This window comes from Pongo pygmaeus, chromosome 1 (genome assembly GCF_028885625.2).
Source record: "Pongo pygmaeus isolate AG05252 chromosome 1, NHGRI_mPonPyg2-v2.0_pri, whole genome shotgun sequence".
NCBI lineage: Eukaryota > Metazoa > Chordata > Mammalia > Primates > Hominidae > Pongo > Pongo pygmaeus.
Window position 1 is genome coordinate 106806456 of NC_072373.2, and position 16428 is coordinate 106822883.

The 16428-nt window shown below is 44.5% G+C and overlaps 1 non-coding gene and 1 pseudogene across 1 annotated transcript; both read left to right on the top strand.

Annotated features, from left to right (window-relative positions):
• The window catches only part of LOC129015481 (uncharacterized), a 54150-nt pseudogene extending 45627 nt beyond the window's left edge, over nucleotides 1-8523 (top strand).
• Nucleotides 8524-15973: 7450 nt separating this feature from the next.
• LOC129022629 (U1 spliceosomal RNA) lies at nucleotides 15974-16138 on the top strand. The gene has a single exon (XR_008496496.1). It is a non-coding gene; the product is annotated as a U1 spliceosomal RNA (small nuclear RNA).
• Nucleotides 16139-16428: the final 290 nt, after the last annotated feature.

Genomic DNA, 16428 nt, shown 5'->3' on the forward strand with positions numbered 1-16428 from the left:
AAAAAAACCAGAAAATAAAGGTTTTGACTACCTGAGGGGCTTTATTTATATAAGGCCACTTTTGCTAGCCAAACCAAACTAAAAAAGCAATGGTTGTCACCTCATACCGCAGGCTGCAGTTCAGTAGCTAAGGTTCTGCCCCTTTTTTCACCATGACAACCTGGGTTCGGTTCCTAAATCAATTTCTTTCCAGTTTGATATTTGTGTTACTTCTGAACATTTTTTTTCCAAGGAGCTTTCTTAGCAGGATCTTTGTTGGCTTTCACCCTAGCTGTTACAGAACAGCTTGACTGAATTCAAAATCCAGAAGGTCAGAGGGTATCCTGGGAAGATGGTGGAATGAGAAGCACCTGGAATCTAGACAACAACTGCACGGGCAGGATCTGTCTGAACTCTGGAGCCTACTGAAGACTTGCAACTTCCAGAGGAAGGCCCAGATGGTAAATTGTAGGTAAATCCAGTCAATTTCAGCCCTTAGCACAACAGCAGCTACCCAACACTACCCCCAAGGCAGTCAGCTTGTGTTCCTACAGTAAGCTGCACACATCTTTCAGGATCCAGAATGGGCAAAAAGGATGCTGTCTCCAAATATTGGGGGTCTGGGCCGGGTGCAGTGGCTCATGCCTGTAATCCTAGTACTTTGGGAGACCAAGGTGGGTGGATTACTTGAGGTCAGGAGTTCAAGACCCACCTGGCCAACATGGTAAAACTCTGTCTCTACTAAAATTAGCCAGGTGTGGTGGCAGGCACCTATAATCCCGGCTACTCAGGAGGCTGGGGCACAAGAATCACTTGACCCAGGAGGCGGAGGCTGCAGTGAGCCGAGATCATGCCACTGCACTCCAGCCTGGGTGACACAGCAAGATTCCATGTCAAAACACACACACACACACAAACACACACACATTGGGGCTCTGTTCTCTAATGGCTGATTGCAGCACAGAGACAAAGAGGCTGGCAGCTACTGCTGTACCTTCCCCCACTGTAGCAAGGTCCTCACCCTAAGCTGAAGCAACTTCCAGAAAGTTTAAAGGGATGCTACCCTTTTTTCACCCTCCCTCAATTTTTCTCTTTTTCCCCTTTTGGGAGCCAGACATTAAAGGATAAAATATTCAAGAATAACTGCATGTATAGGTAAAATTAGGGAGTGACCACACACCCAGGGAAAGGTTCAGGCTCAGAAAACATCTGTGAAGACCATAAGTTTATACCTCAGGCTGATCCTTGGCGTAGAGACAACCTACGATAATCAAAAAACAAAACAATAACAGAAAAACAGCAAACCCTGGGGAAGGAGGAGAATCTAATTTCTAGAGTTAACCACACTAGTAGATTCAAATGTCCAGTTTTCAAAAACAACAATAAAAATAAATAAAAATAAAAAATGAACCAACAGAAACTCTTACTGAAAAATGCCTGATAGTCAAGATTCGGTCATGGGGGAAAAAATGAAAAGAAACATAAGAAATAATTAAAGAGAGAGAGAAAAAAAACAACCTGCTGGATGTGCTACTTGACAGACTTTGAAACAGCTGTCTTAAAGGTGCCCAAAGAACTAAAGGAAGATGTAGCATAAGACAAGAAAATGATGCATGAACAAAATGAAAATATAAATAAAGGATAGAAAATCAAAAAAGAAAGAAAAGTGCTGGATCTGAAAAGTAAAATAAGTGAAATAAAAAATTAACTAGAGGGATTCAAAGTCAAATTCGAAGAAAGCTGAGCAGGCAGAAGAAACAATCAGTGAACCTGAAGATAAGGCAATGGAAATCATCCAGTTTGAGGAACAGAAATAAAAAAAGATTGTGAGGAACAGAAATAAAAAAAGATCGAAGAAAAGTGAACTGAGCCTAAGTGACTATCAAGTGTACCAACATATGCGTTGTGGAATTCCTTTTTTGTTGTTATTTTGGGGGTGGCGGGGGGTGGGGATGGAGTTTCACAGTTTCACTCTTCCTGCCCAGACTGGAATGCAATGGCATGATCTCAGCTCACTGCAACCTCTGCCTCCTGGGTTCAAGTGATTCTCCCACCTCAGCCTCCCAAGTAGCTGGGATTGCAGGCATGCACCACCATGCCTGGCTAATTTTGTATTTTTAGTAGAGACGGGGTTTCTCCATGTTGGTCAGGCTGGTCTCAAACTCCTGACCTCAGGTGATCCTCCCACCTCGGCCTCCCAAAATGCTGAGATTACAGGTGTGAGCCACCGCACCCAGCCTTGCATTGTGGAATTTCTAAAGAAAAAGGAGAGAAGTGCAAGAGAGAATATTTGAAGAAATAATGGCTGAAAACTTCCCAAATTTGATGAAAGACATGAATACAAACACAGTAGCCAGACAAACTCCAAGTAAGATAAACTTAAAGAGACCTACACCAAAACACATCATAATCAAACTTTCAAAAGTCAAAAACAGAGAATCTTTAAATTGGTAAGAGAAAAGAAACTGATCACATGGAAGAAATCTTTAATAAGATTATCAGCAGATTTGTCATCAGAAACTTTGGAAGCTGGAAGGACAGGAAATCACAAGCTGCCAATGGCCAGGAGCGGTGGCTCACATCTATAATCCCAACAGTTTGGGAGGCCGAGGCAGGCGGATCACCTGAGGTCAGGAGCTCAAGACCAGCCTGGCCAACATGGCAAAACCCTGTCTCTACTAATAATACAATACAAAAATTAGCCAGGCATGGTGGTGGGTGACTGTAATCCCAGCTACTTCAGAGACTGAGTTGGGAGAATCACTTGAACCTGGGAGGCAGAGGTTGCAGTGAGCCGAGATCACACCACTGCACTCCAGCCTGGGTGATAGAGTTAGACTCTGTCTTAATAAACAACCAAATGAACAAAAAAAGCTGCCCATGAACGGGAAAAGGATCAATAAATGGGTATTCCAAAAAGTCAAAAGTCACACAAATATCAAGCCAAAATAAACTGGTTCCCTGACTGGAAATTGAACCCAGGCTATGGCAGCAAAAGCACAGAACTTTAAGTACTGAACTGCAAGGTAGAGCAGACTTTACTGTGAATCCTGGAAGGGATCCAGAGCAGGCAGTTTGAGCTTACGAAGAATGTTAACTTTGTTTTGGATCAAATTTTTCTCTTTAATTTAGTCAAGAGATGTTTTTTCCCCTACAGAACACAGATAATATTATCAAGAGAATTTTTAAGGGTAGCTATGACACAAGTATGTGCCTTTCTTTTAATTTGATCTTCCTATCAACTCTTTCAAATAAGAGATCTCTAAATTTTTTTTTTTTAATTCAGGTGTCTAATTTCAGGGATCCATCTTCAGGCCATTGGCAACTAGAATATCCAATGGTGTAATTATTCCAATAGCAATTCAACAAAATAGCCTCTTTGTGGAAAGCCCAGGATGTCATTTTCCAGGTTAACTTCCTGAGAAGGGCATAGAAGAGGCAATCCCAAAGATTCCCCTCCAAGAAAAAAGTTCAATGTAAGGAGTAGGCCACAGATGGTTAAGGATGATGTTTTCCTCCAGTAACCCACAAATTTGTGGGGGCTTCCCGTCACAGACCTGTGAATCTGTGATACCAGGTAGGCCCTCTTGGGATTGAGGTTTTCTAGGACTAATCAGGCAACAAGAGTTGAGACGGCAAAAGCCTCAAAGGGATGGGACTTCTTAAGATAAGCCCCAAGAGCTTGACATAGTTATAACAAAAAATGTACTCGGGTTCCCAGCCATTTTCAGACAGGCCATGTAATATGACCTGAAAATTACCACCTCTTACCCGATAGTGGAAACCAAGAGAAAGTGCTCCCACTTGGTCACAAGTCAAGCTGTCAAGGACATAAAATGAGTTGAGAAGGAACCTCAACCAGTACCCCCTTTTATGACAGAATAACACATAGAGACAAAGACAAAGGAACAGACAATTTCTGGGAAGAAAAGGATTAAACAATATAAATTGGTACCACAAAGTACCAAAAAAGCACACCAGAGTCACCACACCCAAGACTAGTCACACAAATCCTTTTCTCCCATTAATCAAGATTTTGGAGAGGGAAAAGAAACAGTGATTTTTACTGTCCGCTTGATCAGATTCCACACAGAGAAGGAGGCCAGGAGCCTGGCTGGTAAAAAAATTCTTACCCTTATGGCAGCTGATCAGATCCTGGGTTCTTCACTGCAGCTTCCAGTAGAGCAGAGCTTTGCTATCCTGCTTACAGCTCCATAACTGTAGGGACCAATGGAAACCCTCTCTCTAAACCCTCTGAAGTTTCACTCAAAAATCAACTCAAAAAAGGCAGATTAATTGGAGAAAAGGCATAAAATGTACTAAAATGTACATGGGGAGGGCCACAGAGTGATTATCCTACCCTACCCACAATGGGATGCAGAGGCTTATATACCATCTCGAGGCAACAGAATGAATGAGGGCTCAAATCATGGCCAAAACCAGGTACCATCAGAGTCAGAGGTATATCCATTTATTGTGGGCAAGACAGGTTATGGGAAGGAGAGAAGAGGAGGCTTGGCTAGCAAAGGTGGTCTTAATATGTAAATGAAACCTTACAGGTAGCAGCTCTCAGAGAGAATAAACCCTAAAACTTTCTTTCAGACCTTTACAGGTGTCAGACTCTCAGTTAATCTTTCCTAGATCTGGGCAAGGGAAGACTTGGCTGCATCAATGCAGATTCCCTACAGATGCAAATCGCCCCAACAAAAGACAACTTTTCAGGGCTACTTCTACAGCTGGCTTTCTGAACAGACATCTGAAAATGTGTCAAAGAAATGTATTTTGGGGTGAACTATTTTTAATTCCTTCACATCTACAGCCTGGTGCACCTGCCGTTTCAACGCACCATTGTTGGTGGCAACTCCATTCTTCCCTACACTCAAGCCAAAAAAAACAGATTCTCCTTGAGGCTACTCTTTTTCTCACAGCACACATACAATTTCTCAGAAAAATTACGTTTCCTGTTTGGGTTAATTACAGACTTTGCTCTGCCCAATCTTTCTCTTTCTTTGTCTCTGAATTTTGGCAAAGTAGTCTCCGGTCTCCGGATACAGGCGGCATCGATTCTACTGACTAGTCTCAAAACCGTCAGACATTTAAGAGCCTTAATCTCGAGGACGGGGTTTGGGCCGCCCTTGACCCTTTTCGTTGGGCCTGCCCGACAAAATCAGCCTGGCCAGGCCTGTCTTCAAGGCCCAGAGGCAGGGCCAGGTCCTCCCGATGCTTCTCAAAGCTTCTCCCGCGGGTCGGCAGCCATCCTCCCCTTCCCTGTGACCTGCAGAAAAGCTTCAGGGGTCACTTATTCAATTTGCTAGGAGCCCGCGAGGCGCAGGTGCGCGGTGACTCTGTGGTTCCCACCGCACCCGCCGCCCTCCTTGATCCTCTCGCTGTCTCCGGCGGGCAGTAACGTTCTGGGTGAGCTTGGGCTCCGAAGACACCCAGCCAGGGAGGGACCGTTAGGGAAGGGCACCGTCCCCTTAGGTCCTTCGCCGTAGGGATCCAAAAAAGGTCTTAAAGAAATAGAACGGGAGAGTTGGAAGTAGATCAAAGGGAAAGAAAGAAATCCTAGGAGATTTCCTATCTGAAGGCACCACGAAGAGAAAGTCCACCTCCTCTGGGCCGGGTCCTCACGTCGCTGGTGAACCGAGTTTCGATCTCCATTGGAGACCAAATCAGTTGATTTTGGCTGGATTCCTAGTGAAGAAGCCATCTTCATCCTCCCTTGTTTAGGTCTTGATCCTGAAGCACTTGATTGTCTCTCCTGGGCTTTCCATGGATTCCAGGGATGCAACTGAGAAGTTTGTTTTTAATGCACTTACTTGAAGTAAGAATATTTGAAAGTATTTTTGCAAAGACAAAGGTTTCCTTTTGCACTGAAGACATTCAGATGTGAGGAAGATCACTCAGCTGGGGAAAGCAAATGCTGTTAAGAATGTCTCACAAACACAAATTACACCACAGCAGGTAGGTTTGACCCTCAGGTTGGGCACATTTTAAGTGCACTGTTGGTGGAACTTAAGATGAATCCAGGACATTCATGATTAATATTTTTAGTTTTTTAATAAAATTTAATATTTTGAATTTAAATACGCATTCTGAAAAGTATATAACCAGCACAAGAAACCGGCTTTATGCCATTCTTACAAACACAGGAAAGAAAGATGATATTATAATGACAATGCTTAATAAATGGCAACGTTTTTGAAGTACCTAGAGAAAAAAAGTTAACCTAGAATTCTATGCAAAAATAAAATTTCAAAACTGTGAGTGAAATAAGGACATTGAAAAACATACAAAAGCTAAAAGAATTCACCAACCGACGCTACAAGAAATCTTGAAGAGTCCTCTAGGCAGAGGCAAAAGGATACCAGATAAAAATGTGGGCCTATACAAAGAAACAAATATTGGAAATGGCATTTAGAAAGCATGTACTATACTTTTTCTTATAATTTAAATCTTTTAAAAAATTTGACATAATAAAAGTAATAATAATGAATCACAAAGATTATAATGCATAAAGCAAAATTACATAACACTAGGATAAAGCCAGAAAGGGAGATATAATGACACTTGAAAGCAGACTGTGATAAATTAAAGATGTATCCCAGAACCCCTAAAGCAGCCACTGAAATAAGAAAAGGGTTATAGCTAATAAAGCAACAAAGGAACGAAAACGGAATGAAATAAAAGCTATGTAAACAATATGTTGGAACAACTGCTCTCCAGGCCTCCACCCTATGGAAATATACCAGTGGCCAATGAGAAGTGTACAAGAATGATGACTGCAGCATTGTTTGTAACCATAAAGTAATAGAACCAACATAATTTTGAAGATATATGAAAAGAGTTTTATTTATTTAACAAACAGACAATTGAACAAACAATGGAAGCAAATCGTTTGCCAAAAGGAACACAGAGGGTCAGGATGATGCTGCTCCTCCGAGGATTTCAGGGTTCCCAGACGCCTAGTTTCTGTCTAGTTCTGGAAGATGTTATTCTTGGGGAGCAATAGGCCCTCGAGTTTGGGGCTCTTTCAGATTCTCACTCCATTTCCCCATTCTGCTACAATAAATAAACAAACAAAAACAATTCTCACCTCCAGAAGATCCCGCCTGTGCGTCTGCACGAGCCTTTCAGGAAGTCTGGATGTCTGGTTCAAGGACTCCCTGGCTTCTTTCCCTGCTTTTGCTGTTCCCTTCCTCCGCTCCCGCCCTACGGCCCCAGGAACCGACCCCCGCCGAGCTGAGCCCCCGCAGCTCCACCGAGCAGAAGGTGCACCGGAGGCCCTGCCAGTTGCCCGCCCCGCAGGGTGCCGAGAAATCAACGCTCTGTAAAAAGAATTTCCGTATGGAAAAAATCTCTTGATTTCCACTCTCAGGGCTAGTTAAAGGACTAAAAGCTAAAGGTGACGAGGGATTCTTTCGACAAGTCCTACTCGTGCGCCCTAGTGCGTGCCAGACCCTGCTCCCCGCGAGGGGACCCGCGAGCGAACCTGACCACCATCCCTGCCCTGATGGAGCCCCCCCGTGCGAAACACAGGATCCGAAGATGGCAGCGGAAGCTCCGCAGCAGCCCAAAAGCGACTGGGCAGGGTGGATACAGGCTCCTTCACTGGTTGAAGGCGGCACAAAGAACGGGAAGAACCATCCCGGGAGCCCACCGGGCGTTCAGCTTCCCTTGGGACCCCAGGCGGCTCGGGCTGGGTCGCCGACCGGGGAGTTTCTGGGGGTTTCTGAAGCAAGAGAGGGGCAGGGCGGGCGAAGGCCATTCGGCTCTCCCTCTGGCTCCAGAATCTCCTAACGCGCAAGTGTCCAACTTGACCAGCGCAGCTCACCGTTCTGATCTCTCCGGTTTTCCAAGGTCTTGCTCGGTCGTCCTGCCGGGCGGGCGCTAATGGGAGGGAGGGAGGAAGTTTAGTGGGTGTGCGCTTCCTATATTGCCTAGTAGAGCCGGTAGTGCTTGTTTCTGTGGCGCAATCGGTTAGCACGTTCGGCTGTTAACCGAAAGGTTGGTGGCTGGAGCCCATCCAGGGACGCTTATTGCAACTTTTAAAGCATTCACGCATTGTCAATCACTAGACAAATTGGGAAGATTTTATCTTCCCGGAGTACCAAGCCACTAATTTATGACTGATCCATGTCAAGGGCCAGCCCCAAGCCACTAATTCATGACTGATCCGTGTCAAGGTCCAGCCCACCTCCCCGATCAGATTCTTAACCGGGTATCTCCTGAAATGGCGGGTTTACACCTGTGTAACTCAGGATCCTGAAACAGACACCTAGGAACCCACTTTTGGTGTGATAAAATTCTAATTCAGTTCGTTATACGCTTAAACGAGTAATTTATGTGCCTCCATTTTTTCATATTTTAGTAATAGGAGTCTAGTAGTATCTCCAGGATGTGTCTGGATTTACTGATTGGTCTATCAATAATGTGACCAGTGGAATCATTCATCATCATAGTGATCCTCTCCATCAGTTTTGAAAACACTATTTTTCCTCAGTTTGTGCATGATTTATTTAACTCTTTTCAAAATGGTTTTGTTAGCCAGGTGTGGTCGCATGCACCTGTAATCCCAGCTACTCAGGAGGCTGAGGCAGGAGAATCATTTGAACTTGGGAGGTGGAGGCTGCAGTGAGCTGAGATCACTACACTCCAGCCTGAGCAACGGAGTGTGACTCCATCTCAAAAAAAAAAAAAGGGAAAAAATATTTTTGGGATGAGGTTGATTTCATGGTTTTAGGATTACAAAGAATGCTGCAGTCACCATTCTTGTACACGTATCTTTGGTCATTGTGGAAATGTCTACACTGCAGATATTTGTATAGTGTAGAGAACTGGTGGCTGGGCGTGGTGGCTCACGCCTGTAATTCCAGCACTTTAGGAGGCTGAGGTGGGCAGATCACTTGAGGTCAGGAGTTCAAGACCAGCCTGACCAACATGGAGAAACCCCATGCTTACTAAAAATACAAAATTAGCCGGGTGTGGTGGCACATGCCTGTAATCCCAGCTACTCAGGAGGCTGAGGCAGGAGAATCAGTTGAACCCGGGAGGCGGAGGTTGCAGTGAGCCGAAATCGTGCCAACAAGAGCAAAACTCTGTCTCAAGAAAGAAAAAAAAAGAGAACTGGATGCACCACTTCTACATTATATTGTTTATATAATGCTTCTAATTTGAGTACATTCTGCAAATGTATCTTTCATGGGAGCAGTACCAAATAATATTCCAATATGAATATTTATAAGAGGAAAAATATGCAGGTGTGCAATTGAGCTTCGTGCCTCTCCATGGGGCACATGTTCATAAAATGGTGGCATTAGCAATCATCTGAGAGTGGAGTTTGTGGCCCTTTGACTTCAAAAGCTGAAGCAGAGGATATGAAAACCCTCACTGTACATCCTCTGTAGTCTGGCCAGAATCATTCCTAGATCGGTGGTCTCTTATCAGGAGGGAATGCAGCTTGCTTGCTTTGTCAAAACCACCAAAAGGGAGAGAAAGTATCAGGCTGTTGGTTGATAACAGTAGTGAAGCAAGTCTTTCCAAAAGTTGGTCTGTTAACCCTTAGGAAAAAAAATCCTGACTTCCACAAGGGTTGAACTAGTTTACAGTCCCACCAACAGTGTAAAAGTGTTCCTATTTCTCCACATCCTCTCCAGCACCTGTTGTTTCCTGACTTTTTAATGATTGCCATTCTAACTGGTGTGAGATGGTATCTCATTGTGGTTTTGATTTGCATTTCTCTGATGGCCAGTGATGGTGAGCATTTTTTCATGTGTTTTTTGGCTGCATAAATGTCTTCTTTTGAGAAGTGTCTGTTCATGTCCTTCGCCCACTTTTTGATGGGGTTGTTTGTTTTTTTCTTGTAAATTTGTTGGAGTTCATTGTAGATTCTGGATATTAGCCCTTTGTCAGATGAGTAGGTTGCGAAAATTTTCTCCCATTTTGTAGGTTGCCTGTTCACTCTGATGGTAGTTTCCTTTGCTGTGCAGAAGCTCTTTAGTTTAATTAGATCCCATTTGTCAATTTTGGCTTTTGTTGCCATTGCTTTTGGTGTTTTAGACATGAAGTCCTTGCCCATGCCTATGTCCTGAATGGTAATGCCTAGGTTTTCTTCTAGGGTTTTTATGGTTTTAGGTCTAACATTTAAGTCTTTAATCCATCTTGAATTGATTTTTGTATAAGGTGTCTTGGTGGCTCATGCCTGTAGTCTCAGCACTTTGGGAGGCCGAGGCGGGTGGATCACCTGAGGTCAGGAGTTTGAACCACCCTGGCTAGCATGGTGGAACCCCACCTCTACTAAAAATACAAAATTGGCTGGGCGTGGTGGTGCATGCCTGTAGTCCCAGCTACTCTGGAGGCTGAGACAGGAGAATTGCTTGGACCTGGGAGCCGGAGGCTGCAGTGAGCCGAGATTGCGCCATTGCACTCCAGCCTGGGCAACAAGAGCAAAACCCCATCTCAAAAAAAAAAAAAGACTGAATAATATTGCATGGTCTGTATATGCCATAGTTTGTTTATCCATTCATCTGTCAAAGGACATTTGAGTTGCTTCCACTTTTTGGCTATTGTGAATAATGCTGCTATAAACATGAGTATACAAATATCTCTTTGAGTCCCTGCTTTCAATTCTTCTTCTTTTTTTTTTGGGGGGGGGATGGAATCTCGCTCTGTTGCCCAGGCTGGAGTGCCGGGGTAAGGTCTCAGCTCACTGCAACCTCCACTTCCCAGGTTCAAGCGATTCTCCTGCCTCAGCCTCCCGAGTAGCTGGGACTGCAGGTGTGCGCCACCATGCCTGGCTAATTTTTGTGTTTTTGGTAGAGATGGGGTTTCACCATGTTGGTCAGGCTGGTCTTGAACTCCGGACCTCCTGATCCGCCCACCTCGGCCTCCCAGGGTGCTGGGATGAGAGGTATGAGCCACTGCACCCGGCCAATTCCTTTGTGTATATACCCAGAAGTGGAATTGGTGGATCAAGTGGTAATTTTATGTTTAATTTTTTGAGGAACCACCATACTGTTTTCCACAATGGCTGCATCATTTTACATTCCCACCAGCCTATCTAACCTACTTTTACTTATGTATTTTGTTTAGTGCCTGTCCCCTACCCTTGTTTGAATGTAAGCTCCATGAGGCTAGTAGAGATGTGTTTCCTGAGTATCTAGATCCTTGTTTGGCACATAGTAGTCAGTATTTGTTAAATAAATGAACTGATTCAGTGCAAAAAAAAAAAAAAAAGAAAAAAAATCCTAATTCTTACCAGATGGTGCCATGCTGTTCCAGGCTCTTGGTGTCCCAAAGAATGAACATGACACACACAAAGCAGCAAAGCAAAGCAAAAGTTTATTAAGCACAGTAACATTCTTGGAGTGGGGAGAGTGGGCTGACCTCTGGGAGATGAGATCAGTATTAGTTTGGTGTACTTTGGGTCTTTTTATGTGTGGTTTTTTTTCTTCTCTTCCCAAGGATGCCTAATCTTTAGCCAGGGTTTGCCTTTAGATTGATAGGTGGGTTGCTTAGTTACTTTGGCCCTTGTGTGCTTGCACATTGCCTCCATCCCATAATTTTAAGTACATGCATGATATGTAGTCCATATGCATGAGTTTTAATGAGCTGATTATCATATGGAGTCATGTTAAGGATACTTTTCTTCTTGAATGCACATGTCTATCTCTGAGGAGCTGCCCCTTTACTGCTTTGGATCTTGCCAGCAATGGGGTCTTTGCTTGCTTTTTTTTTTTTCTTCAGACAGAGTCTCTCTGTTGCCCAGTCTGGAGTGTAGTGGTGCAATCTCAGCTCACTGCAACCTCCGCCTCCTGGGTTCAAGCGATGCTCCTGTCTCAGCCTCCTGAGTAGCCTGGAATACAGGAGTGCACCACCACGCCCAGCTAATTTTTGGCATTTTTAGTAGAGATGGGGTTTCGCCATGTTGGCCAGGCTGATCTCAAACTCCTGACGTCAGGCGATCTGCCCGCCTTGGCCTCCCAAAATGTTGGGATTACAGGCATGAGCCACTGCGCCTGGCCTTGCTTGCTTTTTTTAATCTTACTTTTTGTTTTGGCTGCTCAGCTTCTGCCTTTTATCTTGCTTCTTGCTCTCCTGCCCCATCACCTTTCTTCTGTTTCTGCCTTTACTCATTCTGCCTTTTATCCAACTTCCAATTCCCTCTGCTGTTTCTCCTGCCTCATAATGGCAGTTAGTGAGGGAGGGGTTTTAAGGGGGCATGTCCGACCTTCTATCCTGTCACAGCCAGAAACAGCTTTCAAGGTTTCTCTGTGGTCCTGTCAGCCAAGAGGGAGTCCATTCAGTTGTTTATAGGGCCTAGGGCTTATTTTTATTTCTCAATCCTGACAAGGGAAGGCTGGATTAATGCAGATTCTCTGCAGGTGTAAATTTCCCCTACAAAAGACAGTTTTGAAGAGTTACTTCTGTTTGCTGGCTCTCTGACAGCCATCTTAAAATATGCCAAAGAAATACATTCTGGGGTAAAATATTTTTATTTTCTTCATCTATCTGCAGCTTCACCATACTGACAGCCTCCAGTTGAAGCATACCTGAAGCCTTTCTTTTTAAAAAGCTTTCCCACCCTTCTGACTGCCTTCAAGTCTCTGACAAAACACAAGTACAGTGGCTGACTCCCTGCTATAGCAAGCTCAGAATAAATCGCCTTTGCTTTTTTTCATTTGGTTGGTCTTCATTTATTTGCAGAAGCTTCAATGCAGAGTTGACAAGGCACTCCATCTTTGACCAAACCTTAGTAGTTTCCTCTGAGCCCTTTTCTCTATTAGTTCCTGGCCTGCCAAGTCCAGTTTTAGAAAAGAATACTGTTGAGTCTAGTTTAGCAAGAGTCCTCCCAACCATCTTTGATAGCTAATCAAGTTCCTCTTAGTAATTTTCCATCTACTGACTTTCTTATCTCGCCAATTGGCTATAATCTTCAACTTCTTCCTGCTGTATTTGAGGTTGAGTTCAGTTCTCTGCTGGTCTCTCTTGCCTACTGTAGTACATACAATAAAACCTGCCTGATGTTTTTAACAAGTGTCCAATGTAGTCCCTCAGAAACTACCTTTGCAAAATTATGACAATCAGAGAAATCTGACATAGCTGACTCCATCTTGGTTCTAGCCTCACAGGCTAGCTGTCTTTGTTCATTCCTGTGCAATTTCTCCCAAGCTATCTTTGGGAAAAATTGAGTTTATAATTTAAATCAGGGGTCCCCAATCCCCAGGGCCACAAGACAGGTACTGGTCCATGGCCTATTAGGAACCCAGCCAAACAGCAGGAGGTGAGCTGCAGGCTTTGGAGCATTACCACCTGAGCTCCGCCTCTTGTCAGATCAGCATCGGCATTAGAGTCTCATCGGAGCTCGGACCCTATTGGGAACTGCGCATGTGAGGGATCCAGATTGCGCACTCCTTATGAGACTCTAACTAATGCCTGATGACCTGAGGTGGAACAGTTTCATTCAGAAACCATCCACCACCCCCTTCCATGGAAAAATTGTCTTCCATGAAACCAGTCCCTGGTGCCAAAAACATTGGGGACAGCCAAAAAGTTTGGTTTAAATGATAACCTTCCCCAAAACTAAATTACCCCTGTAACACTAATGAAAGGCCACCAAGTCAGGAGGATGAAAGGGGCCTGAATTCTGCTAAGATGTATGCCTCGTTAAATAATTACCAGCCATTATTCCAGAGTCACAAGATTTGCAGCTTCCCCAATTACTGCTGTGAAGAACATCACTATTGTAGTACCTAAGATTGGCCTCTTGAGATGTCTTTTGAGGCTTTTGCATTTCTGAATACTGGATGGCACCATTTGGCCTGAAAATCAACCAGTCCCTTAGCCCCCACCCAGAAGCTGGCTCAGTGCAGGAGGGCCATTTTCCACACCCCTGTGATTTCATCCCCAACAATCAGCACTGCCCAAAGCCTAGCCCCCTCCCCACCAAACTATCTTTGGAAGCCCTTACCTCCAAGCCTTCAGTGAGATGGATTTGAGTAAAAACTCTGTCCCCCACATGTCGTGGCTGGCCTGTGTCGATTAAACTCTTTACTGCAATGCCATGGTCTCCATGAATTGATTTTGTATGTACAGTGGGCAGGAAGAACCCATCAGGCAGTTACATCTGCAGGATGGTGCCAGTTCTTTCCACAAAGGCTGGTCAGATACCCAGAAAGTATTTCTCCACTAGTACCTGGACAATGTGTCTCCCTATCAGTATCCAGGGAATGGAGCCTGGCTGAAGTATTTAGTATTCAGCAGTTACTACTACACTGTCACCTAATCCCTCATTTTCAATATTTTGCCATGCCTTCCAGTGGCCTAACTGGCCCCCATGCCACGGAATCTTTACTTTATGGTCTCCAAGGAGAACTCTGCACTTGATGTTTTGTGATTTGAGCAATGGAATAGAATCTGATACTGGTGGGCTGGGAAAGGTCCCCCGACATTGGTGGGATCTTGACCCCAGCCGTGGTGTCCAGGCTGTTGACACCATCTCAAGAATGAAGTCAAGGATGAGTCAGCAAACAGTGAAAGAAGAGATTTATTGCAAAGCAAAAAGTACACACTCAAGAAAGGGAAGTTCAGGCATACCCAAGAGAGAACAATGGATTCTGGGGTTTCATCTCAATGGGTTTCTTTAACCAAGGACTGGAATATTCATGAAAATTCCTGGGTAAAGGTGGAGATTTCTCGGAACTGTGGTGCCATCCATTTTTACATCACATATTAGTCTCAGAACTGTCATGGCACTGGTGGGTGTGTGATTTCGTATGTTAATGAGCATATAATGAGGGCCTAGGCAAAACCTACATCAAATCCAGCACCACGTTGGGTCCAGTCAGTCTTAGCCAGCTTGGTCCACACTCTGGTTTTTCAGCGTCTTATCAGCCCATAGCCTCAAGTCATGTAAATCTGCTGCCTAGAATTTGTTACCCTGCGACCACCCTGTATTATTCCTGTCTCAAATCTACTTGTAAATATTCAAATGGTCTTTGACTTGGGAATTCCAACTTTGCTTACTTCACAGTATTTCCTGCGTTATAATCCAATGTAAGAAAAGATGACCCAGACATTTATTAAACATCTCAAATAAGATGTATCCCAAGTATTTGTGTCAAATTTGGATTATTTTGGTTTTGTCTTTGCAGAATATAAAAAACCAACATGAGGTAAGCACTAAGGTCGGGAGATGGCTGTGCAAGAGATGACAAAGTCCAACACCACGTATCCAATCATCTCTTCTGTGGCAGCATATTTTTCTACAATACTGAATTTGGAAAAAAAAAAAAAACATCAAAAAAATACTACGAGATTCATGAAACTGTCCAACTGTCTTATAACATTACCAGCGATAAAGTCAGTAAGGAAGACTGGTTTGCAGTCATCTGAGCAGTCTCTTTACTTTCATAAATATGGTTTCTCTCTGATATTAAACGGCTTCCAATTTCAAGCGGAATGCTACGTCCCAAGGATAAGAATGTGAAGAGAATCAGTTTCTTTTGTAATCCTAAACATTCTAGTCTATGAATTGAAAGCCATTATTTGAAGAAGAGTGCCCAGGATCCATCTGGCCGCCTAAATTTGCTCTGCAACTCAGGTTAATGACCAGCTTCTTCAAGGGAGAAAAGATGCGGGGGCGGGAGGGAAAAAGGGAGAGGCAGACGTCACTTCCCCTGGCCAGCTCAGGCAGCGGGTTGGTCGGCTGAGTGGCAGAAAGGCAGACGGGGACTGGGAAACGCACTGTCGGTGACATCACGGATAGGGCGACTCCTATGTAGATGCAGTAGCGCAGGGGCTGCTGTTTCCCCACCTGCTGCTTCGCCAGGAAGGAGTTCCCCTGCCGTGGGAGAGGGTTCAGGACCGCTGGTCGGACCTGAGACTTCCGGTTTTGTGTCAGGGCTAGGAGGGCTTGGGGGTGCGTGGGGCAAGTGACCGTGTGTGTAAAGGGTGAGGCGTGTGAGGCTGTGGCGGGGCGGAGGTATAGGAGCTCATACTTACCTGGCAGGGGAGATACCATGATCACGAAGGTGGTTTTCCCATGGGCGAGGCTTATCCATTGCACTCCGGATGTGCTGACCCCTGCGATTTCCCCAAATGTGGGAAACTCGACTGCATAATTTGTGGTAGTGGGGGACTGCGTTCGCGCTTTCCCCTGTTTCTTTGTGCTTTAAAGAATAGCCGGTATACTAAGAGTTATGTTTTCATTTTGTTGGTTTGTGTCTTGGGTGGTGTCCTAGGTGTTATTCTTACAGTGGAAGATTGTGAAATAGGAAGTAACATGTCGACTCTCTGCCCGAAGAGGAGGAGAAATAAGAAGCCTCAGCTGTTGTAACAAGGTAACCAGCGTGAAGGCCACACAGCTTTTCCGTTTCTACCCTGGGCTGCTTTTTGTAGAGATTGGTCAATGGTCTCCAGTGTCTTGGGGTCTCACGATCTGCAAAACTC